The sequence below is a fragment of the Euprymna scolopes genome, chromosome 21 (assembly GCF_053919585.1).
Source record: "Euprymna scolopes isolate OS-2025 chromosome 21, ASM5391958v1, whole genome shotgun sequence".
NCBI classification, from domain to species: Eukaryota; Metazoa; Mollusca; class Cephalopoda; order Sepiida; family Sepiolidae; genus Euprymna; species Euprymna scolopes.
Window position 1 is genome coordinate 103806748 of NC_136502.1, and position 26567 is coordinate 103833314.

Here is a 26567-nt window from a genome sequence, read left to right on the forward strand (position 1 = left end):
AAAAACAAAACAAAATACTCACATGCACATGTCTCAGTTTCTGTATTAATTAAAATATAATATTAATGCGTATTTTATGGCCGGGCAACGCCGGGTGGCCTATTAATATAACCTACATAGAAATACCTGGTTCCTATACACAAAATAATACCCAATTATTCATGTAAAAAGGTAATGTGTATAGTGTGTATGGTCTCATTTCTTGACAATATGTCAATAAAAAATCTTAACCAAAATCTTGCTTTAACTTTTTTCCTTAAGTAGGATAACTCTGAATCAGAAACTTATTTCTTATCAAGGGCGATAACTTTGGTCTTGAGAGACGTCTAAAGTGTAATTTAAAGTTAAAAAGGTTTAATACATGTGTAACATTCCTATATTAATTTAAGTATTTTTTTTTTGCCTGCTTCGTTTTTTAGAAGTGCGACACATTGTTAATAAACACTTGATATAAAGAAAACTTATGAAACCCTAATCATCCAAAACCAAACATTAGAATTATTCACTTTTTAGGCTTGATAACACCTGTCTCTTTTGTCTGCAGAACTGAAGAGTTAAAGAATGAGCATGATTCAATTGATGAAGAATCTTGGAAATAAGAGGTCAAATCGCAGACATGGAATGTATACATGTAGTTGTAATTGAAATTAGTCATTAAATACGTCGGTGCCTGAATATTCGTTGAGATTAACATTTTTTTTTCTTTTAATAAAAAAAAAATGTTTGTTGCAGATCCAAAAGAAAATCCTGCTCTATGCTTTTTTTTTTAATTTATTTATTTATTGATTTATTTTTTTTTTTTTTTGCAATAATAAATAATAATAAAAAAAAGTTACGCGCTCCCCCTCCTCGTTGGAATTTGCATAAATGAACAGTTGGTTCTATTAACAGACCCCTCCCCCCCCACAGTACCACAGCTTTTAGTACCAAGAATAGAGAAAATTTTATGCCATTTTTTTTTTCTATTAAAAAGGCATCAATTTTAGCAGCAATAAGGTTCTATATATTAGGTTGGAAATAATGTTCTGTCAGAGTTTATTGAGAAATACAAAAAAAAACAAAACAAAAACGTAATATTTAAGGATTTTCCAAGCTAATTGGCTTTTATCAATTTGAAGTCATTTATATAACATACCATTTCGATTTCAAGCCCTGCCCCACCCCACAAAGCTTTTATACTTGTAGTTAAGAATGCAACAATTTTTTTTATCCATAATGTGAATCTAGGTATTCATTTGAAAAGAAAATTTATATTTTTATGAGGAAAAAAAAATTCAATATAATAATGATAAAAATGATTAAGACAGACTTTTTTGCATGAGTCCCCAATTACCAAGGCACAAAGGCCACTCGAGGATAAAGATTAATACGTGTCAGCTGGTCGGTGAGACAACATTATAATGACTGCTAGTGATGAAAAACGGGTAGAATTTGATTATTTAAGAGAATGACTTAACAAGAACTTGTTTCCATTGGACTTGAAAACAACTGTTGAAGTCAGCTAAAAAGCAGTCCCATAGTATAGAGTTCCACAGGCGTACAGTTCTAGGAAAGAATATTTGTTCATAGAATTTGCATTTAGATTTAGTCACATGGAGTAGGGGAATTTGTTAACAGTGGTGGTAGGTAGATGAGTGTTGTGAATGTTTTGAAGGGGGGGCATAGATTAGAGCTAAGATAAGCACTTGCCATGAAAATAACGATAGAGAAAGACTAGCAGTGCCTTTTTCTATGGGGAGGAGGTTGCAAGGAAGAGACGTATTTTATTGACCTTTCACACCTATTTAATAGAGATGAAATCGTCTGATGAGCCAAGATAAAATACACAACTACTGATACTATGTTTCATAGTATTAAAACATCAACTGAGGAATAGGTTACATTCGGTATGTTTAATCCTACGGGCTGAGTTTTCAGTGTTCCATGAAACTGGCGGTACCAATGGAAGATCGAACTAATGTACAGTCTCAGTTAGAATAAAAATTCACAAAATATAAACCTCAGAAAATAATCGTCATTCTATAGTGGAATGGTGACGGAAATAGACGGTTACATTTAATGCTACTAAGACTAAGCTTCTTTCCTTTAATAATTGCAAGAAACCATCTCAACCACCGATTGCCATGACTAATAATACCATGCCCGAGAGCTCTTCATTTAAACTTCTCAGCTTAAGATTCAAAGGCAGCGTGAATTGGAGAAAATACATTGAAGATATTGCCAAGGCCACTGCAAAGAGATAGACTCTCTCTACCATGCTAAAAAAACTGCTCCTCTATAAAGCTACCTTTCGCCAATGAATGAAGTATTATTGCCACGTCACTAGTTTCTCCCTCTTCGACAGAATCCAAAAAATAGTCTGCAATAAAATAGGTTTCGCACTATCAACCAAACCCTAACCCCTGTCCAATCATCGCATGTGTGTCTGTTTGTAAATATTTAACCAATAAACTCTTGAACTACTGGTGACATAACATTAAAATTAACAGGAAATAGTAATCAGACACCAAGAATGGTTTATAACGAGTACAATCTTTGTTTGGATGGATGACTAGCTCCTGCAGAAATGTCTCCAAGTTTAATTTCGACTTGCCGATATATTTTTACTTCTTTCTGCACATGCCCAAATTCAATTCATCTCTTCAAGTCGTTTAATATTAAATCTTTCTTGTCTCTCGATAGCTACATCAAAGATAGTCACCAAAGAAGCAAGCGCCCACATGCCTGTGCCTTGTGTGCCTGTACGTAAAAACGACAACAATAACAAACTTACCTTCAGGTATGATCTAAAAGAGAGACGCCATGAAGATTGACTGAGCTTTTATACCAAACCCGAGTCACAGGTTTACAGGTCATGTGATGGGGAGGGGGGATGGATAAAAACGGTGTGAAAAGTAGAAGAGGAGGAGAAGGAAGGAATTGAAGTTAACAGGCATTTTGTTGAACCACTACCCGGAAGCAACTGATGGAAAAACGAATTTAGTTTTTTTTTTTTAATTTTTTTATTTTTATTTCATTGCAACTGAAGTTATTTCAACGTAAGAGATGCAGATGTGGTACTCAATGTTTTGGTTTCGATTCTTACTGATGGTACTAAAGTTATTTTTTTAACTTTTGAAATCAGTACTATGTATTATTATTTTTTTTGTTTGTTTGTTTGTTTGTTTCCATTTTCACCCCAAACAAGGCACAGTACTACTTTGATGTAAGGGGCTACTATCAGAGATATAAGTTGCAGGGATACTATATAGGGAGTTGAGCAGCAAGATGTCTGTTCACATTACACTTGAACTTCTGCATGTCAGTACAGTTAAGGAAGCAGGAAACCGAACGGGAATTCTAAAGTCTAGCAGTTCTGAGGACGAAACTATTAGAGTAGAAGATTTTCTTACATCTAGGGATCTCGACTGTGTAGGGGTGGGACTTTGCTGCTTGTTAGGTTTGACGGGAGTATTTACATCGAGAGGATACAAGTGCTTGTAGTTCATCAGAGCATTCACCATTAAAGTACTTGTAAAACAGGCAGAGTGATGCAACATTTCATCGATAGGACAGAGGTTGAAGCTTAGATGACAGTTCAGGACCTATCAGGTTGGCAACTCTCTTTTGAACCCTGTCCAGAAGTGAGAGACTAGTAGCAGATGCACCAGCCTAAATGTTACAACAATACTCCATACATGGGCGAATGGTGACCTTATAGAGGTACAGAATACTTTCAGGCGTAAGTAGCTTTGTAGCACACTAGAGACAGCTCACTTTCTTCGCAGCAGCCTTGGCAATGCTCTTGATGTATCTGTTTCAACTCATGTTCCCTGTGAGTGTTAAGTCGAGGAGTTGAAAGAAATACTTTTAGGTCATGTATCTGTAGCCATGGCTATTGGTCGCTGAGAAGGTTTCTTGCAATTATTGAAACAGACAAGCTTAGTCTTGACAGTATTAAATGTGATTATCCACTTTTGTCCCCATTCCTCTACAGATTGGAGGTCTTCCTTTTAGTGTTTCTGCCACTGCCTTAGATATGTGTTCATTCCTTTTCCCCTTGTGTTCGTTATAGGGCATGGTGTATCAGCAAATGTATCCATCTCAGAGACAATTTTATCAGGGAGGTCATTTGTGAATATGAATATATATAATAAAGGTCCAAGGATCAATCATTGAGGTACACCCGCATTTATATCATATTGTTTTGACAACCTGGATTCTTCTCTTATTAAAGAAGGATCTAATTATGCGAAGTAGTCGTCCAGTGATACCATATGATCTGATTTTCCTGAAAAGACCATCGTGCCATATCCTGTCAAAAGCCGTAGATATATCTAGGGCTACTGCCCTACGATCCCCTGCTTTGTCCAGTGTATGGTATATACGTTCAGAGATTAGTTAGGATATCTGTTGTAGAACGGGCTTGCCTAAATTCATATTGTTGGTCGATCAGAAGTTTAGCAACTATAAGGTGATTGACTAGAGCTTTATTAATTATTAAATATTTTGTTGAAAAGAGGGAAGAGGCTAATAAGGCGATAATTTAATGGATTAGTTCTTTCGCCAGAATTCTTGTAAACTGGTACCACAGAAGCAGTTTTCCAGCAGCCAGGAAAGCAAGATTCATTAAGGCATTTGTTGTAAAGTTTGGAGAGGACTAGAGCAACACCAGCAGAGCATTTTTTAAAATAATATAGCCGGGATAAGATTGGATCCACATGCTTTTTAGGTGTCTAGGTTTTTTATGATATCATGCACCTGAGAACGGGTGATTTTCAGATCATCTAATGTGGTGTCAGTCCACAAAGGAAAATCAAGAAGGGAGTGGTTTGTTGGGTTCAATGTAGAGTTTAAAGCAAACCGACTGGCAAGTAGTTTAGCCTTCTTGGTTGCCGTGCAAACGACTTCATGATTGTTGGAAGTAGAGGAATTGTCCATTATTTCCTACATTGTTGTAGATTTTCCCGCAATCATGACTTCTCAATTTCTGCGCTTAGATGCATTTTCTGGTGGTTTCGGTATATTCTCTCTTAGCTGTTGCTATTTCTTTCTTACAATTACTTCTAGCTTCTATAAACTTTTGCCTGTCTGTACTGGACTTATGTCGGTTAAATCTGTGGTATACATGCTGCATTTGAGCAATGGCAGAGGTGGTTTACCATTGGGAAGAGTATTTGCTATAGAATTTCTGCATGGGAACGTGAGCTTCAATTGGCGCTTTGAAACATTCAGTGGTTTCATTTGCGCACTGTTCTGCAGGAAGAGAAAAGATATTTCCCCATGGGGCATATCTGATGAGATCCCTGATGGCTTTCCAGTCAGCCTTCTTATAATACCTTGTTATTTTGAGTAATGGCTCTTCAGCTTAGAGTCGAGAATTTAGGGCGATTTCTACTATTATCACATGATTAGCCTTCCCGAGTAGGCTATGAGCATTCATTATACAATCATTGGGAACTGTGGTCAGAAATAGATCTAGAAGTGAGGCTTGTTGATCTTGCTGGTCTGGAAAACGTAACCATCTGTGATAGGGAGTGAAATATAGAGAAGCTATGTGTTATGCTACCAGCTACATCTGTTTAAGTAGAGAAATTACTGTAGTTGATAATAAAGTCCTCAAATGCATCTACTTACGCACTAGTATCAAGGGAGAGCACTGTACTTATGCTCTCAGAGATTTGGTTAATTAAAGTACAGTCCTGGGTTAAGAGAGAGCGGTAGAGAAAATATAAATAGCTAACGCTATCTTGCAGGTTAAATCTAAAGCACATAAAGGCTTGGTCATCAGATTCTAGTTTTGATTCTCTAGTCAAGGGGAGGGTGTTTCGAATATAAACTCCAGGACCATGCATATGTTTGTATGAGTCCTTACAGCAAGTGGGAGATAACTAGGCATATTAATGAGGTTAGAGGGGATGGAGAAGTGTAGGTTAGTTTCACTTTCGCCAAGATATCTGGGGTGTTTGATAGGAGAAATGATTGAACATCATTTAAATTAGTTCTAAGCCCACGGATATTAGTGAATGCAAGCCTCAGGGGAGGAGGCAAATTAGTTTTGTTTGAGTTTACACCTGGTTTGATCGTATTTTTTTTATTTTATTTTGATTTTATTTTATTTTTATTTTTATTTTATTTTATTTAGAAGTTTCAGTTTAAGGTGAGAGGTGCTGGACAAAGTGGTTGTACAGAATACCAAACGTGCAAATATAATATTCAATAGAGAATTAGATTTATAATAATAAATACGAAATCTGCATGAATTAAAATATATTTAAGCGTATTTCACAACTCAGTGTTACATGAGACGGACTGTCCCCTTCTCATGTAAGTAAGAAGGTAGACTAGATATGTGAAAATGATATTAGGAAAAGACTAGAATCGAACCCTGCAAGCAAGTGTCAAAAGATAATGGATAAGTTAAATCCTGGGGATGCAGTCGATTGTTCTTATTTACAATGCCTCCCCACGAGACAGGGTTAGACACCAGAGTCGTTTTTTAATGTGGAGAAAAGGAACAAAGAATAAAAATTGTCTCAGTCGCGAAAGATTTCTCTTCCACTGACAGAGAACAAGAAATTGAAGTGCAGCATCTGAAGAACAGATACTACACTTTGATCTTGACCCGGAATGCAGTCGATTGTTAATTATTTTAGAAATTACTAAATATATTTTATGTCAGAGATAAAGCGATTGTCCATTCTTTTAGAAATAACTGGATACTAAATATGTCCGTTAAAAGAATGGACAATAGGTCAATGATACAATTTAATTTACAAATTTCTTATGTTTATGTAAATATGTGTGCAAGGGTACGGGTGAATTGAAACGTGATAAAGTCACGTTGGTTGAAAGCAGACCTCTGACATCATAAACAAAGGAGTTTCTCAATATATTGAGGAGAGTTCAAAGTTAGAGAAGATTATCGGAGATAATCAGACAATCACAGTCACAGTGGTAGTCAGAGACTGGGAGCTGATGCCTTTAGAGGCGAAGGATGGAAGAGAGACCATGTAGCTATACAAGTTTGAATTCCTGTCATCAATCGGCCGGCTGATGAATAAAGAAATCATCTAATATTTTGTAACTGATTGTCTTCGTGTCGTCCTTACAACCGAAAAAATGTGTTTTGTCATCATCTTTAATGAACTTTGTATAACTCCCCTCCCCTCAGGTAATGTGTCTCCCCTCCTCTGTGTTAACAAGAACTCTTGTATGAATGTCTCAGCTCTGTAATAATAATAATGAGATCCCAAGAACTATCATCACAGTCGTCATGATGTACCAAGAATATAAATGTCTCTCCCTCAGTATTGTCATCATCGTCATTATCATCCCCTGTTCTGAGTCCCCCATTATACATGTCTCGAATATGTACCGCTACACAACACCAGCATTAAAGATTTAGAACAGAATCGGTAATTGTATCGGAATCTAGGTGAAAAATAATGCAATCTCCCATCACTAATGTATTGTATAAAGTAATCACTAAACTAATGAACGGATCATTGTACATTTTGCAGTAGGTTACATGGGCACATTATTATTTTATTTTATTTTGTAAAGTTAACCATTCAAAGTTATGCAACTAAAACTGAACCGTAACCAATCTCCCACCCTGAAAAAAAAAAATTTCCAATGTATAATACTGTATTTATTATTTCTGTACGTCTTCGGACGGGCATGCATACCTTTCATAATTGTTTTTATTTTGTCTGATACGTTCACATACAAGACACATTAAGATAAATAAAACAAAAACACTTGATCGCAAATCAAAATGTGATGAATGGTGGCCATTTAAAAATCAGCAGTTCAAATAAAATGTCGACATAACAACACGTGTCATTTGCTTTATGCTAACCCTCGGGACAAGATCAAAGATCTTCGTGTCGGGCTTCAGAGACATTGAGGTCGTGTCGGAGGCACTCACACAGTACGAAAGAATTACAGGGGCCAAGATAAACCGCAACAAGTCGGTAGGACTGCGGTTGGGCGCATGGAGTGGCAACGCAAACCTCCCTGCGCCCTTCAGCTGGACAGATGGCCCGGTTCGGATCCTCGGCGTGTGGTTCGGACCGGGTCTCCAGCTTGACAAGAATTGGTTGGAGGTACGGTCAAAGGTGGAGGCTGCAGTCAATTCGTGGCTTCCTAGGAAACTTTCCTTAAAGGGTAGAGCTGAGGCGTGCGCCACTTACGTCTTTCCTCTCATCCTTTACCGACTGGCCGTACTTCCCCTGCCTGCACAACACCTAAAAGCTCTTGTCGAACTCTTGTCCTCGCTCCTTTGGGACAGAGGAAGACACTGGGTGAGCAGACAGGTCTGTATTCAACGTCCGTGTGAGGGAGGCTTGGGAATGCCGGACTAGAAGTGTCATCGAGATGCTGAGAGGCTGGCCTTCCTGAGCCACTATATGCAGGAGGACCAACCGTGGCACCCCGTGGTTACTGCCGCCTTCCCCGACCTCGTTCTCGACCCTTCCATCGAGAGCCGTCGCAGGCCGCGGGGAGAATCTGCCTACATGAAAGAGTGCCGAGCCGCGCTAAAACGACTACCAAGGTCCAGTGACCTTGTGACTGCTACCCGTAGGGAACTCTACAGGGATCTAGTGAAGGGGGCCGCTGACGACCCGCTATGCGCGCGTTTGGGGTGGCAGCAGAGTGAGATCCGCTCCGCGTGGAGCTGGGCGCCAGGTTCGAGTCATCTGAACAATTCGGAGTTCTCTCTGACCTGGCGATTGGCCCGAAATGCACTTCCACTCAACAACATACAATGCAGTTCTGGGTTTCTGGAGTCGCCTGATTGTCCCCGTTGTGGGACAACGGCTGTGGAAACTACGGATCACGCTTTCTTCGATTGCCGCGAACTCCGCCAGTACTGGTCGTATGTCAGTGGGGTGACGGCTCGCATCGATCCTGAGCATCCTCGCCCAATTACTGTATCCAATGTTGTGGACAACGTGAGGCCGCCGTGGGACCGGGAAAGACAAATGGTCTACGTTACGATTCTGGCCGTGGCGAGAATGGTGATTTGGACGTCGCGTCTGCAAGGTTGCCGGGGGGTGTTGTCTTTTTCTGATCAAGATCTGATCGCGTTCTTTAAACACCAACTACGGATGAAGATCAGATGTGATAGAAGAAGGCTGCATCGCGCGGCATTTGACAGAAGATGGATACATGTGGCAAGTCTGTGTGTACGAAGAGGAGCCAAATTTGAATAAGTGTTCCCCGCCTAGGTGTGGAACGCGCAGTTCTGTAAAGTTAAATAAACAAGTAGTCTCTCAGCTAGCTGAGTGTGTGTTCCATCCCTCCCCGATTAGGAAGCCTCCAAGATCCCCATCCCCTCTTACCTGCAACTTTTGTTTTCACCCCTTCCTCTAAATTTTACCCATCTTGGAGAAAAAGAAATACAAACTAACCTCCATCCCTTACCCACAAAATTTTCTTTTCTCCATTCACCCCCATCTAGAGGGCATCCCCACCTAGAGACTGACCCGCAGAAGCGAGGTTCCTTTTACAAACCTAGTGGAACGGGCAGTCTATCAACTAGACGGGGTTGGGAGGGTCCTACTAATCACCTTTTGTTTTTTCTTCCCCCTCCCTCGACACAAATGAATTATTGTTACCATTTTATTGTTATCTTTTTTGTTTTTACACGTCAATAAAAAATGTTTTAAAAATTGGGAGTTACTAGGACGTCCCCCAATATGAAAGGGTGAATGCGGTATTATGGTGAAAGAAGATACTAGCTGGGAGGAACTTTTGACTTTGTTTAGTTCTGGAGTGACAAGGATGACCAACGACCCCCAAAATCCCCCCTTTTGAGTTGGCCATGTGCCTAAGTTTTTTGTTCATCGTTGATTTTTTTCTGTATTTTTTTAACATGAATAAAAGATTTAATATCTCAAAGTGTAGTATCTGTTCTTCAGATGCTGCACTTCAATTTCTTGGTCTCTTGTCAGTGGAGGAGAAATCCTTCCCGACTGAGACAATTTTTATTTTTGTTCCTTTTCTCCATGTTAAAAAAACGACTCTGTTGCTTAACTCTGTTCCGCGGGGAGGCATTGTAAATAGGAAACCTGATGGCAGGCTTCACGTTATCATTTTGGAATCGGCCTGTTTTCTCATCCAAGCCCTTTTTGTAGCGTGAGTGAGATAACATTATCTTTTTAGACAAACTAAAGGAAATAAAAATAACAAAATTGAGCGATAAGCGCGTTAGATTAACGTTAATGTCGGTGAGGTGTGATTAGAAACGGAGGAATTTGTCTGCGATGAACAAAGTTCAAATGCGGTCACAGCTAAAGAATAAACCTCCAATTATGTATAAATACATTTGGCGAAGGTATGAACCCATGAATTTCATGCAGCAACTTTGGTTCAATTCATTCTATAGAGTACGTACTGTTTCAGCATCAATTGCACCAAAATGAATATTGTCTTCATTAACGCTATAGTCCCAACCACAGTTGAATGTTGTTTTTTTTTTATTTTTGCAAACATAGATATAGAATTATAGTTCTTAAAAGAGGAATTAAATTAAAAATGAGTCAATTGGCAATTTTGGTAAATTAAGTTTTTTTTTAAAAATTAATTACTAGAAAAATACCTGTCACAGGACAGGTAAAATGAATTCCCTGAGCAAAGCAATTTCATACTATATTTATATTATATGCTAGCTAGGGTGCTCTGCGTTGTCTGGGTGTTTAGGTGGTGTAGTAAGGAACACTGGGGGGGGGGGCAAAACAACAGTAGGGGAGAGGGGGTGTAGGTGATGTGGTAAGGAACCCCAGGGGTGAAAAAAAAAGTGGTAGTAGCTGAGGGGAGGGGGTCAAAACAACAGTAGCGGGGGTGGGGGTAGGTGATGTGGTAAGGAACACGATGGGTGAAAAAAAATATATGGTAGTAGCCGGGGGGGGGAAGGGGGTCAAAACAACAGTAGCGGGGGTGGGGGTAGGTGATGTGGTAAGGAACACCAGGGGCGAAAAAAAAAAGTGGTAGTAGCCGGAGGGGGGGAGGGGGTCAAAACAACAGTAGCGGGGGGGGGGGGGGTAGGTGATGTGGTAAGGAACCCCATGGGTGAAAAAAAAAGTGCTAGTAGCCGGGGGGGGGATCAAAACAACAGTAGGCAGAGGTGTTTAAAAAAGAAAGTAGGCAGGTAGGCTCGAACCCGTACCGCGAAGGAGAAAAAAAGGTTAAAAAAAAAAACGTGACGTCTTCCGACTGGAAGTTCCGAACGTTGAAATTAAACGTAGTCAATCCAACCGATACGATGACTTGCGAAAATTGTGACACAACCCCCCCCCCCTTGTAAAAAAAAACCCTGGCCAGTTGAGAGTGAGCGAATTAATGTTTTTGGCCAATTTTTCGATGTTTGTTGTCCGAGATGACGAGCTTCAAAATGATGTCGATCTCGTCAGGATCCGTCGCGTCTCTCAAAAGTTTTTGGCAGACATACAAACATACATACATTCATTCACACAAACCTACGATTGAGATTTATATCATAGAGGAAGATAAAGATTAAAATTAAGATATAATGCTGCTAAACCCTATGTCTAGAATCTTTATTCTAATATTGATTAAAACCCATTATATGATTATTATTTTATAAAATGTCTTAAACGTAAGGCTTAAAATTGTAAGGCGTCTTATGAAAAAATTAAATTCTGGGAATCTTGTTAGTTGAAGTTTAATGACTTTAGATCAAATTTAATGTAAATCTGAAAAAAAAATTGTATTTTCTAATGGAACATTGTGGTCATATTTTATTTATTTATTTATTTATTTTTTTTTGTAAACTTACAACGAAACCGTACTATAAACCCCACCAACAGAAGACCAAAACGAAAACATTGAAATTTAAAACAAATGATACATTTCCTGCTTATACTCGTCCTGAGACGGGTATTCTATAAATCTCAGAACCGGTATATGCAATAAACATATGTTGACTTAAGCATTCTCAATTTTCTTTGATGTTTTTCACCTTTTGTCTAATTTTTCTTGTTTGGAAATAAGCAACATTGTCACGTTTTATTTCTACATTAAATAAAAATTGGGCCAAATTATTATTATTACTTTTAAATATACACAAACGGTTTCGACTTCACAGTGCCATCTTCAGGTGTGTTTCAAAGTTTGCCGATGATTTAAAAAAATGGTGAGAATTTTATTGGTTAATATCGTGTGACGTTCAAAAACACTTTAGCTTCCCCAACTCTCCAACTTCATATGCCCGTGGCGCAGTGGTTAAAGTACTTGGAAAAATCAATTATCAAAGTGGTGTTCTCCTGAAGGTTAAAGGTTCAGTCTTCAGTGTCGGTGACCGAAAAATACAATTGCAAATTACTGAAAACCTGTATCCAGTCACGACTGATAAAACCCCTGAAACCCCATGAAGTAAATAAAGGCTACTGAGTGGCTTCCGGGCCTTGATAAGTGGTGATCATCGTGTAAAAAAAAAAAAAAAAAAAAAAAAAAAAATATTCAAAATTCTGCCCAAATTCCCGAGTGCGATAGAAACATCCTCAAGTTCGACAAGATACACCTGAAGAAGGCCGGAGGTTACATCGACTGAAACGTTATAAAAATGTCGCTCAAAATGAGAACAGTAGTCCGAAGAATCCAAAGAATACGAATAACCTCATAAGTGTGTTATGGAGATCAGATTATTTACACCTTGAAAATGAGTCTCAGACTGCAGTTGCATGCGGTAATGATTTCTGTAGTTTTGTGAGGAATTTGTCGAAATTGATTACTGATGTATTGTATCAGGTGTCAGCAAATGCAGTTTTGAGTAGAAGGGATGACAGGTAAGTCTATGGAAGATGCCAGTCTTTATCACACATTTATTCTCTTTTGAGAGGCACATTTTTCTATAAACATTTAAATTTATACTAATTTATTAATATTAATAATAATAATAATAATAATAATAATTTAAATTAATTTATTAGATTTTTAATTAATTAAATTAATACTAATTTATATTATTTGAACTGCTGTTCTACTGTTGAAAAGCATCAAAAATAAACTTTCCCTGCTATAATAATGATGAACTAGCAGAACCCGTGGAAATTCTACGGTGGTTGAAAATTTGTAAAAAAATAAAATGAATAAAAAATAAAAATAAAAACCAGTAACGACGATTTTAAAACAATTTTTGGTGAAAGTGCATTGGGGGTCCACTCAAAGACTGAAAGTTGATTACGGGGAGGTTGAAAATATGAAACTGCCTTTTGGAATAAACACCTCCAAACTCCCCATGTTAAAGGCAGCTTTCGGAATACCCCCCATCACCACCAACATTCACATGTTAAGAACAGCTTTTGGAATAAACACCCTTTGGAGGTTGGACAACCAGTGCATATTGACCCAATTTTTTTTTTTTAGCAAATTCTTTTTTTAACTTTTTAAAGGCAAAAAAGAATTGATTTAAAAAAAATTTAGATTTTTTTTTTAATGAAAATTCATCACGCAACAGTTTTTTTTTTTTCTGAATAATATTTTATATAAATTATAAAGGAACAAACGTCAATTCCCTTGCACATTCAAAAAAAATTAACAAGAAACTATAATAAAAAAATCTTAGTTTTCTCTCAACATAACTTTTTTTAATTATAAAATAAAATAGCAAATTTGAAATCGTAAACAGACAGCCATGATTTTCTTTCTTTGTAAAATTTTTGTATTCATCGTAATAAGTCCTTTGCTTTGAGTAAATTCTATCCCCCAAATCCAAGATCGGTCATTTTGAATCTTTTACTTAATTTGCTCTTAACATCGGTCAGCATTATGTCACAATTTGATGCGATTAAAATATCATCGACCCACAAAATCCAAATCAGTAGTTTATCGTCTTTATGTTGGGTATATAAACAGGGGTCTACAGCGCTTTGTCTAAATTGTTGTTTAATAATATAATCATGAAATACTGTATTCCAACACTGAGCACTTTGCTTTAGACCATATAATGACTTGTTAAGTCGCCACACGCTATTTTTATTTTCATTATAAATCTCTCTGGAGAGGTAATATAAATTTCACAGTCTATTTGGGCATTCAAATAAGCAGTTTTTAATTCTGATTGTTGTTAGGTTTGTGGTCGGTGAAAAGGTAGAAAAATATTCTATACCGTGAATCTGAGAGTACCCTTTAGCAACAAATCTAGCTTTGTACTGTTCTACGCCTGATGCTGTAGTCTTTTTTGTAAAGACCCATCTTGTAGAAATAACATCTTTATCTTTTGGGAGAAGCACTACCGTATAGGTATCATTTTCGGTTAAAGCATCTATTTCTTTTTTCATGGCAATTTTCCATTCATCACAATGTTCTGAATTAATTGTTTCGTTAAAGCTTTTTGGCGCATTTTCCATTGAATAGCAGTAGTCGATTTGATAATCTTTTATATTGTCGACCGCAAAAAAATCAGGTCGCCTTCTATTTCATTTGGGATATCTTTCGACTTTATCATCATCATGGATACTCTTGTTTCCGTCATTTTTATTGTCTTCGTTTGTTTTAATAATTTGAGGAAATATAATTTCATCCTCTTCATGTGACGGGGGTTCGTCTTTAAAATTAAACGTGTCTGTGAATTTTACACATCGGATTCTTTTTATTTTATTTTTCTCTGGCAAAAAATATTAAATTGGCTGGACTGTTTTTATCGAATCCAAGAAATATACTTCTGTCGGCTTTAATATTCAATTTACTCTTTTTATCTATATATGCGAAGCAAGTTAAACCAAATATATGCATTCTGCTTACATTTTTTTTTTTTTTTAAAGATTCGTTTGGAGCTTTAGATATTGTTTTGTTAAAACACCTGTTGCGTATATAGACTGCCGCTATGAGTGCATACGTCCAGAGGTTTTGTGGGAGTTTTGATTCAATGAGTAGGCATCTTGCCATTTCAAAAAATGTCCGCCACGCTCTTTCAGCAGTCCCGTTTTGATGTGGCGATCTAAGAGCTGATTTTTCATGCTTAATATGATGATTAATTAGTAAAAGTTCAAAGTCTTTATTAGTGAATTCCGTACCGTTGTCAGAGCAAATACACTTTACTTCACCGTAGAGAGCCAAATATTTTTTAGTAGCTAGCAGGGTATCAGATTTGTTCTTTAAAAAGTAAACCATTATTAAACCTGAATGGTCATCTACGAAATTCAACACATATCTATAATGTTCTCTGGCCATCGGTTCCACGGGACCGTTCAAGTAACAATGCACCATTGATAGGATTTTTTTTGGCCTTCTTGTCTGGTATCTTGCTTTGATAGTTTGTCATTCTCCCTTGCGTACAGACGTCGTAGTTGAAGTTTTTTGATGTTTGTATTTTCATTCCATCAACTACAGTCGGCAACTTTTGGATATCAGGAATATTGCAATGTCCAAGAATTTTATGCCATGTCTGTAGATCGTGGCAGGCGGTTTTCGATAGGACTACGCTATTTAAATAATATAGTCTTCCATTTTCTTTAATGTCGAATACAGTTCCATTCTGGCACACCAGTTTTGATTTATTGGGGCTAAAGTTTATATTTGCACCTTGTTTAGTGGCAGCTTGTACAGAAAATATATTTTGTTTAAATTTTGGGATTAGAAGAGCGTTTTTTAGAATACAGAAACATAGTTCACTTTTATTGTTCTTTAGCGAGATTTTAGCATCGCTTCTTTTCAAAACGATATCATTTATTCGATTCCCATCAGCTAGTTCTACAAAATGATTTTTTGGCTTAAAGTTGGGGTCAAAATTGATAAAAGCAGATCCCTTTGTAATCACATCTGCCGTGGCACCACAATCGGCAAGAAAATTATTATTGTTTGTTGAAGCATTAAACGTACACGAAAATAAAAATGTATCTTCGCTAACAGAGCTCTCCACATTTTTAATGAAGTCTTCATTTTGAGTCCTGTATCTACATTGGAAACTCTTGTGATTAAGTCGTCCACAATTATAGCAAATAATTTTTGTACTTTTCTTAGGAGAAGAATTGTTTTTGGCAAAGTTGCGGTTTTTATTCCTGGCATGGGTATAATTAATTTTGGTGTTTTTATGTGTGTATTTTTAAATTTCATGATATTTGTAGATTCGTTTTTTTTGTTTTTTTTTTGCAATCATTTTTTTCAGTTTCCTCATAACTTCTGAGTGCTACCTTGAATTGGCTAAAAGTCATGGGTTTTTCTTTCTGGGTTATCACCGTGGTAAATGGCTTGAAATCACGCGGTAATCCCTTAAGAACCATGGAAATTAACAGACTGCCACTTATAACTTCACCAGACATTTTTAAAGAATTTGCAGTCGTTTCGGCTCTTATAATATAATCAGTAATAGTTTCGGCTTCCATTCGTTTTAGAGAGGTCAGTTCAGTGTATAAAGAAATAATTTTGGGTTTTCCTTTCGATAAATAATGCTCTCTCAATATGTTTAATGCTTTGCAGCCATCGTCCAGGGCTTCTCTCATTACTAGTGATAGACTTCAGTCATCTAAACCTTGTATTAATTCCGCAAAGCCAGTTGCGTTCTTTTCAATGAAGTCGGGGTCGTTTCTGTTTTCAGGTTGTGTTTGAAGTACTTTGTGTAGCTTTTGGATTCGTAGATATCCTAGAAATTTAACTTGTCCTAATTCGAATTTTGATTCAGATCCATCGAAATAAAGATGCACGCTGGGCCTATAACCTCTAGAAGTGTAAGCTATGTTTAGTTTCAGAACAGTTCCGATGGTTCGTTGTTCTACACAAGTCCTGAGAGGTGACTGGTTTGCAGTAGACAGAACAGTTTCCGATGGTTCGTTGTTTCACACAAGTCCTGAGAGGTGACTGGTTTGCAGTAGACAGTTCCACAGAGCAAAAGATTCTTACCGTGTCGAGACGGGAAAAACATATGCGAAATTGCTGCAGAAAGGGTTTAATATTTATGGATAAATTCTGGTTTTTGACTGGTTGGTAGCAGAACGTGATTTAATTCGATTCGTCAGTTCCTAGCAGCATCGTTTATAAATAGAATCGCCCGATTGTTATCACTTTCGACCAATGGAAAGAATTTATCAGGCAAGTGTATGCAAGTGTCTTCAAGTCCAACATAAACAAGTTCTTGATGAGCCGTTCCCCTTAAGTAACCAATTTCCTAAATTTTACACTTCTAATTATTACTATGGTATTGCCTTTTTGACTACTGTACACTAATTAACTCTTATCCTCGAGAGGCCTCCGGGCCTTGATAAGTGGTGATTTCTTGTAAAAACAAAAGACAAACAAAAAACGTTGCAGTTTCAAATAAAGACAAGAAATAAATAAAAATCCAGGTCAGTATTTTTTTTTTTTTTTACAAAAGCACTTAGTTACTCTCTCGTCTCGACACTACTTAAAGTCTTTTGCTGCCACATGTCTATCTTGCCTTACACGTTTCTCCTTTCTCCGACCACATGCCAGCCACAGCCGGCCGATTCTCCTCCCCGACTTTACATGATCATTTTCTTCGATGCGCACTTTCTTCTCTCCGAACACGTGACGCATTTTTTCTCTCATTTTCCTCTTTTCATCCTTGCACACACTTCCAAATTTGCATATGCGTTTTTTGACTAGTGCTGCTGCTAATCTCTTGACGAGCCAGCCATCCTTTGCTGCTCCTGATATTTTCCCACGTGCTCATATGCACTGTTACAATTGATCCCACCTCTAAAATCTAAAATGTCTAAAAAAAAACCCCAAAAAAACTGAGAATTATCAAGCGACATAGTAGCTAATTGTACACAGAAACAAAAAAGACAAATATTGTTTGGTCAACACAAATACTGATGAACCGAATTACACATCATTTGCATTAGATACACATTTATTGTGGTAGTTTTGAGGTTTGGTAGTTTTGAGGTTTGGTAGTTTTGAGGTTTGGTAGTTTTGAGGTTTGGTTAGCTTAAGGTTTGGACATCAAAATTGTGACTACAAACCCTAAGATAATAAATGTACATAGATATATTGTTTCACTTTAATTTATTTAATTTTTTTTTACTATTGTTCTTTTTGTTTTCGTTTTACTTAAAAATAATAATTATAAGAAATTTAACAATTTTACTATTTTTTTTTTAAATATTCAAACATTTTGATGCACTGTAAAAATCTACAAAATAAAACTAAATGTGTACGATTTGAAAACAGCAAAAAGTGATTTTCTGTATAGAACAATTGTATACACATTTGCATCAGAAAACTTGTCTTTTGGCCAGAATAAAAATATTTTTTTTGTCTGCATAAATACTCCTCCAAGACATTATCAATGATGATAGGTTTCTAAAGTTCCCTCACTTGTAAGGAAGTGCTTCAAAGAAATATATAGGCTAGACGTTTTGCCTAGTTTTTACTGACAAAGGTATAGTCAGTCCGTTGACTTAGAATGAATGTTTTATGTCAACTTGATGGTTGAATATGGTTAAATTTGTGCTAATCTTTGCATTCTTTTGCATAATAATCCCTAACTGTTCATCAAATGATATACGGCATAATCGTGTTGATACACCGGTTCTCATCAGATCACCGAAGTTAAGCAAAGTTGAGCCTAGTTAGTACCAGATGGGTGACCATTTGGGAATTCTAGGCGCTGTATGTGCTCTCCGCTTATCTCGGTATTTGTTTCCAGTCGTCTTGTACAGACACTTCACTTGCCACTGGTATTTAACAATGTCGACTCAGGAGAGGTATGGTTGGAGATTGCACACCTCCTGCCACAAAAATTTCATGCACAGGCACCCCTTTGTGGGTATCCATATTCTGTCAAAGACTGATGGAGCCCATTCATCAAATGGATAACATAATAATTAGTTCGCCGTACTTAATAACAAAGGCCCAGATCAGTCAAATAATTTCAGTGAAAAAGAACGGACAACTAAAGACAAATCTGTATACAAAGTTCAGTTTTTTTTTCTCTCTGTTAAAAGCTTATTTAATTGCTTCCTCACGAAAACAATATGTGACACAAGGTCATTTTTAATGGGGTGGGAGAATAAGCTCCCCACTAAAGCCTACTCTAGAAGTAGGCAAAAATAAAAATTGCCCTAATATAAAAGTTTCTCCTATGTTGACTAAGGAAAAATTAACTTAAGTTTAATATCAGAACAGATACTACACTGTGATTTTGTTTATATAGTTCATTGTTCGAAAAAAAAAAACACAATTAATGTTAAACAAAAAATACAAAAAATTACAAACAAGAAACTTAGGCATGAAGTCCTTACGAAATTTGGGTAAGAGGAATGGGTGCAAGGTCTTTCTAATAGGTCTATACAACTTTGAAAAATACTTTTGGCTGGCGCTATTCACCATAATACCGCATTCACACCATGGAATTAAACCTACTTAATAAATTTTCCAAGCGTTTTTATAAAAATTATGATCATGTGTGTGTATGAGTGTTTATACTATTATTTTTTACACTGAGATCTTGGCCCGAAGGCCAAATATACTTTTTCTATTTAAAAATTATTTAAATATATACTCAGTCGGGGATATGCGAGCGACTGCGTGAAGGTTAACTAATTTGCGTATTCCTTTGAAAAGCTAGCGCTAATTAATTATTCATTTTTTTTTGGTTTCTTTAATGTTTCTTATTAGATGATTGGTTTCATTTCATGCTGAATTATATTTATGCATAGTTTCTACATTCTGCATAAGAAACGTTCTAGCACACGTAAATTATTTTATCTCTCTCTCTCATATATATATATATATATATATATATATATATATATATATAGAACAGTGATTTGTGTGTAAAAAGTGTCTACCAAATTCTTGACTATTGGGTCTACAAAGTTGAAATTTGATAAATAGGATATTTGGACCTGCAGCACACTTTCGATTTGTTTTTTTAGCTGCTAAGGGGGTCAAAATTGAAAAAGAAAACATTGATCTTGGCCTGGCGGAAGTCAATACTATCCATTTTCTTTCTGCACATGCGCTAATTAAATTATAGGTTAAACAATTTTATTTTTTTAAATTTATTTATGCAGTTTTTGTATATCTATGGAATTTAGGTCATATGTTAACGGATAAGCCTGGAGATTTATATGTTTTGCTTCTGATTCTACACACAAGTCATTTTTATTTTACTTTTTAAATCACGTGTATTAGGTAAAATATAAGGTTGGTGCAAAAATAATGTCGTTTTTCTAACGGTATATATATATACAAACGACATTATTTTTGCACCAGCCTAATATAATAATCCATAGAAAATTGGTTCTATAATAATAAATATGAAATCTGCATGAATTAAAGTGTCACACTTAAGTGTATTTCACAACCGGGCAATGCCAGGCGTCCTGCTAGTATAATATATATGCATATCCCATTTTGAGAACTGCATTTTACTCGCATTAAAAATGATCTTGGACCTAACTTTTTATTCATAGGAAGTCAAGTAAAAAGTATATATATATCCTTACCGTATATATATATATATATATATATATATATAAATTAGAAAAGCATTTCATCCAAGGCATGAAAATTATTAAACAAAATGTTTTTACTATAGGCTTTAAAAATAAAGGTACAAGATTCAATTTGCAATTTATTTATCTTCCAAGTGCACTTTTATAAATTTTACAAAGTAAGGTATAAAAATTTAATTTAAATTGAATCAAAAAATTACCTATCTAACTTGTATCTTATCTTTTTAAGATTATATTATTACAGGTCTGAATATTCTCTCTGTTTCAGTTTGTATTTCTCCTCACACCACAACTCATTTTTTGCAACTCCCTCTTTGTAATACACGTCTGAATAATGAGAAAATCTGAATTTTTTAACAAAAACTTTAAAATAACTTTTTTAGATTAAATTTTTTAAAACTTCTTTCAGAATAGAAAATCTTTAAAATTTAATAAGGAACATATTTCATTAACAAATATTCAGTACATAACGAGAAAAATAGAGATGAAAATTTCAAAAGGACTGTATAACTGGTTACGGTCAATAGTAGTCCTCGCCAGCGAAAGTCTTTGTTATTGTTATTCTATTATTATTATTTAAAACATTTTGTGTCCTGCTCTTTCGCACGAGGACTAATTTTTTTTTTTAAATTTGATTCAAATCAAAGATTTTTTATTTATTTATTTCAACACTAACTAATGTCTGACTCAAATAGATTCTTTCCTCAAAACGCCAATTAAAAAGAAAAAAAAATATTTTTCATGCCAGGAATATTTTGGGATCATATTTTTTTGAGTAGACGATGTACTTTTAATTCGGGTAATTTACTCAAATTGAAATTGAATCATTTTATGACGGAAGCAAAGGATTTCAAATGGGAGAACTTGTTTATGATGTCACGAATGTCAATCCCCCTCCCTCTGTAAATCCATGTTTAGCACTCATTTAATTTTAGATTATTTGATAAGTTGATGTCTTTAGCGTAAAACATCAGTGTGTGTATAAATGTAAATTATAGAAGGTAATGCAAAGTTGTAACGGATAAATGTAAACTAAAGCATATAACAGTGGAACAAGCATTTATTTTAGTGGATCTTTTTTAATTGGTCTTTTTTTATTGGTCTTTTTTAATTGTTTTTTTATTGGTCTTTTTTATTGTTTTTTTTAATTGGTCTTTTTTAATTGGTCTTTTTTGAATTGGCCTTATTTTTTAATTGGTAATTTTTTTAATTGATCTTTCTTTAGTTAGTCTTTTTTTAGTTTTTTTTTTTAATTGGTCTTTTTTTAATCGGTCTTTTTAGTTGGTCGTTTTTTTATCTTTTTGGTCGTGTTTTTAGTTTGATTTTTTTTTAGTTGGTCGTGTTTTTAGTTTGGTCTTTTTTTAGTTGGTAGTTTTTTTCTTTTTAGTCGATCGTGTTTTTAGTTTGGTCGTTTTTTTTAGTTGATGTGTTGTTTAGGTGTGGTTTTTTTAATTGATGTGTTTTTTAGGTGTGTTTTTTTTTAATTGATGTGTTTTTTAGGTGTGTTTTTTTTAATTGATGTGTTTTTTAGGTGTGTTTTTTTAGTTGATGTGTTTTTTAGGTGTGTTTTTTTAGTTGATGTGTTTTTTAGGTGTGTTTTTTTTTAATTGATGTGTTTTTTAGGTGTGTTTTTTTTAATTGATGTGTTTTTTAGGTGTGTTTTTTTTAATTGATGTGTTTTTTAGGTGTGTTTTTTTTAGTTGATGTGTTTTTTTTTAGTTCCCTTTTTTTAGTTGTATTTTTTTTACCTTTATTCACCTCAAACAAGGCATACTGCCACTTGGATGTAGGGGGCTACTATTTGGGGCCATATTTATACTTTGTAGGGAGTTTAGCAGCAAGGTGTCTGTTCACATTAAACTTAAACTTCTGCATGTCAGTACAGTTGCAAAATCAAGAAAGCGAGAGAGGTTCCAAAATCTAGAAGTTCAAGAGAAGAAACTACTATAGTAGAAAGCTTTCCAGCATTAGAGATTTATGCAGTGAAAGGGTGGGATTTTTTTTGTCATGTTAGTCTGGGGGTGTTTACATCGATTGTGGCACAAGTGTCACGACTTCATCAAAACCCATTCCATTAAAATACTTGTAGAATAAACACAGGGATGTAACATTTCGGCGATGGGGCAGGAGTTGGAGTTTGGGTGATAGCATGGGACTTAATAGGTTGAAGACTTTATTATTAGACTCTAAGAGTGAGAGACTAGTGGCATATGCACCAGCCTAGATGTGGCAAGAATAATCCATGCATGTGCAAATGGTGGCTTTGTAGATATATAAAAAAACTTTCAGACGTAAGTAATTTTCTAGCATGGTAGCAAGAGCCCACCTTCTTTGCAGCAACCTTGGCAATATATCATTGCTCCCAGGTCCACTTTGGCGAGGAGTGATAATACCTGTTATGGCATATGGTGTTTCTAGCTTAGGGTGCTTGAAGATACTGGCTTCCTGACCAAAAAAAACAAAAAAAAAAAACAGCAAAAATTGTTTGTTTTTTCTTTCTCTTTGCAAAACTCAATCATGTTTTGCAATGTCAAAAACAATTTTTTTTCCTACAAAATAATCAAACTAAACACCATAAATAAAACTTTGCTTATAAAATTTTTGTTTAGTTTTAGACACAACTAAAGAATAAGATAAATTATTAAGCAAGGCCATGCCGTTTCCATGAACAAAGTTTGTCATTTTTATGGGAGTTTTGTTCCAGGAGTTCCACACAGGTTTGTCCATGGGAACTGATTCAGGCAAACGATCTTTCACCATTTCTGAATCGATAGACTCCGTCACAAGCTGAGTATATGAAAATCACAGATTAAAGCTAAGGGTCTCAAAGTAAACATGGGCGAAACCAAGATATTCTGCAGCCAGTTGGATGCAAAAAACTGGTTGCCAAAATACAAATATGTAGTGTATGTAAAAAGGGCATTGAGTGCATGTGAAAATATCAGCAGCAGCCGAAGGATAGATGGCTAGCAAAGATATTGATAGCACCAGCAGCAGCGTTTGAGCACATATGCAAATTAGTAAGTGTGCATGGGCTTGCGTTAGGTGAAAAAGAAAAAAAAAGGACAACACATGGTTAAAGAGAAGAACAGTGTGCATGGCTTGAAATGAACGTGTAACCCCATGGTTGCAGCAAGAGACTTTTAAGTTGGTGTTGAGGCGACAGGGTTTTGTTAATCTCATGGCAGACGAAATGAACCGTAAAAAGTTTAAAAAAAAACAAAAAACAAACAAACGAAGTAGGTATTTATTTATTTATTGCGGACTGTTATCCTCATCATTCTTAGTTGTTGTTTCACAATATTTCGGCACACTATTCTTTTGGCCTTCGTCAGGTGGTAACCGTGACAGGATAGGAACTCCGAACCTCTTAACTGCATTCTCAGCAATTACTGCCTTCCATAGTTGTCGTCTCACCACGTTTTTGGAAGATAAAAATAAAAACATGGATTTATAAGACCAAAAAATTCAACCTTGATTGCGCTTCGGGGCTCGTGGCGCAGTGGATAGAGGCATTGATTCTCTACGGTTCCAGGTGAGAATTGTCTGAAGATAGCGGTTTCAATCCTATCCAAAGCTGGCCAGAGGCTTACTTGGCCGAAAATGTGGTGAGACGACAACAACTTTGGATGGCTGAGAATGCAGTTAGGAGCTTCGGAGTTCCTATCCCGTTGCGATTACCAACTGACGAAGGCCAGAGGAATAGTGTACCGAAACGTTGCGAAACAACATCTAAGAATGATGAGAATAACAGTTCGCAATAAATACATTAATAAATAATACTCATCTCAATAATGAATTCCAATTAAATTGTGTAGAAGTAGGTATTGCTTGAAAAGAATTGATAATTAATAAGTGTCTTTTGCTAAAAAAAAAAGCAGAGTCGAATTTATTTATTTTTGTTTGTTCCTTTGCGACAATATCGGACGGCGTGGGGGTCCGAGAGAGGTTTGGGATTGCTGTTCATTCCCACTAATCATACTTCTGCTTATGCACAACGTGAGGAAATAAATAGAGCAAATAAACGTAGTCTGGATTGCTGTATCCACTGTACAAGGAGATCCGTTAACATTTGTATTTAAAAAAAAAAAATGATTTCATCTCAGACTGGTGTCTGACTCAGAAATAGATCTCTTCTTGAGATTTTAAGTAATTCTTTATTCTTCGTAATATTTTTTTTTTATATTTTGGATTTAATATTTTCGGATCATATTTTGTTCTGGTATTGAAAGCCGATAGACTTTGGTCTATGAGTGTTCATAGAATTTAATCCAGTTTAATTGATTTGTAAATTAAAGCTGAATCATTTTCTACGCGAGGCAATGGATTGCATTTCAAAAGATGTCAGGAGGAGGGTGGGGGGTGGCGAGCTAATTGCATCATCTGTAGAAAATATTACGATTTGCAAACCAAAGATGCATTTCTTTTTTCTTTTTTTTTTCATGCATTTGACAGCTTCCCTATTTCTCTCCAACCCTCCCCGTTTTTTGTTTTTTTTTAAACCTCGTTTCCTCCCCCTTTCCAACCCGGATGCTTCTCTCATTCCCACAAGGATAGTACCACTCACTCTAGAAACCATAGTCTCAACAGAAATATTGGCCTTTAGAATTCTATTAATTTCATATTGTATAACTCAGCATGCGACATGGCATGGCAGACCTGCATTCTAGCAGAAGAATGGTCCTAGCGGAATTATTCATCTACACAGTCTTGTAATATTAGGAGACGTGCTTATGACCCGTTGGGTCACTATCATTGTTCTTCTTTGATCTCTTTTAAAATTCATAAACCATGACATGTCTTTTAAGACATTTTTTTTTTGTATTTTACATAACTAGAAATATTCTTTATCTCTACAAAGCAACCATTCGTCCATGTATGAAGCGTTGTTCCACATCCGAGCTGGTGCTCCAACCACTACTCTCTTTTTTATTTTTATTCACTATAAACAAAGCAAATTGCCACTTGGGGCTACTATTTGGAACCATCTCTGCAGGGGGACTATGTAAGAGATGAGCGAGATGTTGGTTTACATTACATTTAAACTTCTGCATGTCCATCAAGCAAGTAAGGAATTCCAAAGTTCAGCCAAGAAGCTATTATAACAGAAGGTTTTCGATCATCTAGGTATCTCTTCAGTGAAAGGTGGGACGTTGTTATTAGATGGGTTTGTCTGTGGTGTATGTATGTCGAAAATGCAGATTAGGTTAGATAATTCAATATTGTCTGTCATATATAACTGATAATAAAATGTAATGAAATTTACTGCAGTTTCATGGCATCACCGATCATCAGAAACGTCTTCGACTGATGTGGAGTTATTCATTTGAACGTACTTGTGTTTGTTTCGTTTTTCAGATGTTGACTAGCTTTGATGATATATCCTAAGTCTTATTGAACATGGCGCTACAAACTGGATAGAACCTTACCGATTCTGATTGGGCACCATTGCTTCAACAAGTAGGCATACCACGGGATTCTGCTCTTACATATGTTGATGTTTTCCACAAACACCGCTTGGACCTCAACAACCTTCCTGAGTTGGACAAAGACATCAACGGCGTTGAACATTACTACTTTCGAGGATCAACTCCCAATCCTGCAGATGGGAAAACAATATGGTGGGCGCGCCTCAGAAACTTGGTTTCCGAGGATCGCCCACCATATTGTTCCAAGGCACGCAGAACAACTGACACCAATAATAAAAAAAAAAACGGTAAAAAAAAAATAGAGACAAGGCATGAAGCCACTTGATGTAAGGAGCTTAAAGAAAACACTTCAAGATAAAAAAAAAATGAGTCATTGAGGATAAGTGTTAGATGAGTAGATTTCGACCCAGAAAACAGCAATTCTTCCCCATTTGTCAGAAACATCACTCATGGAATGTGAGGAATAAACGATAAAGGAAACGAGAGTCATCGGCTTATTTCGTTTCAACATAGTTTACAGTGCTTATATTTCAAGGAAGAACTACTTTTATGATTTTTCCAATTGATATAAGATTTCGTTTTGTTTTCATGATTATGTCGACTGTTTATTTTCCTTATATTTTTCACTCTTCAATACAATCGTATAATAATCTGTATCTATATACCTATAAAGTTGAGCTTTTTTCTCGCACTGACATTGATGGGAAAG

The 26567-nt window shown here is 36.0% G+C and overlaps 1 protein-coding gene and 1 pseudogene across 1 annotated transcript in view; one reads left to right on the forward strand and one right to left on the reverse strand.

Annotated features, from left to right (window-relative positions):
• Nucleotides 1–26567, reverse strand: part of LOC145242648 (protocadherin beta-16-like) — a 418274-nt gene that overhangs the window by 295814 nt on the left and 95893 nt on the right. The window lies entirely within an intron of this gene.
• On the forward strand, nt 18470–18586 carry LOC145243160 (5S ribosomal RNA; annotated as a pseudogene).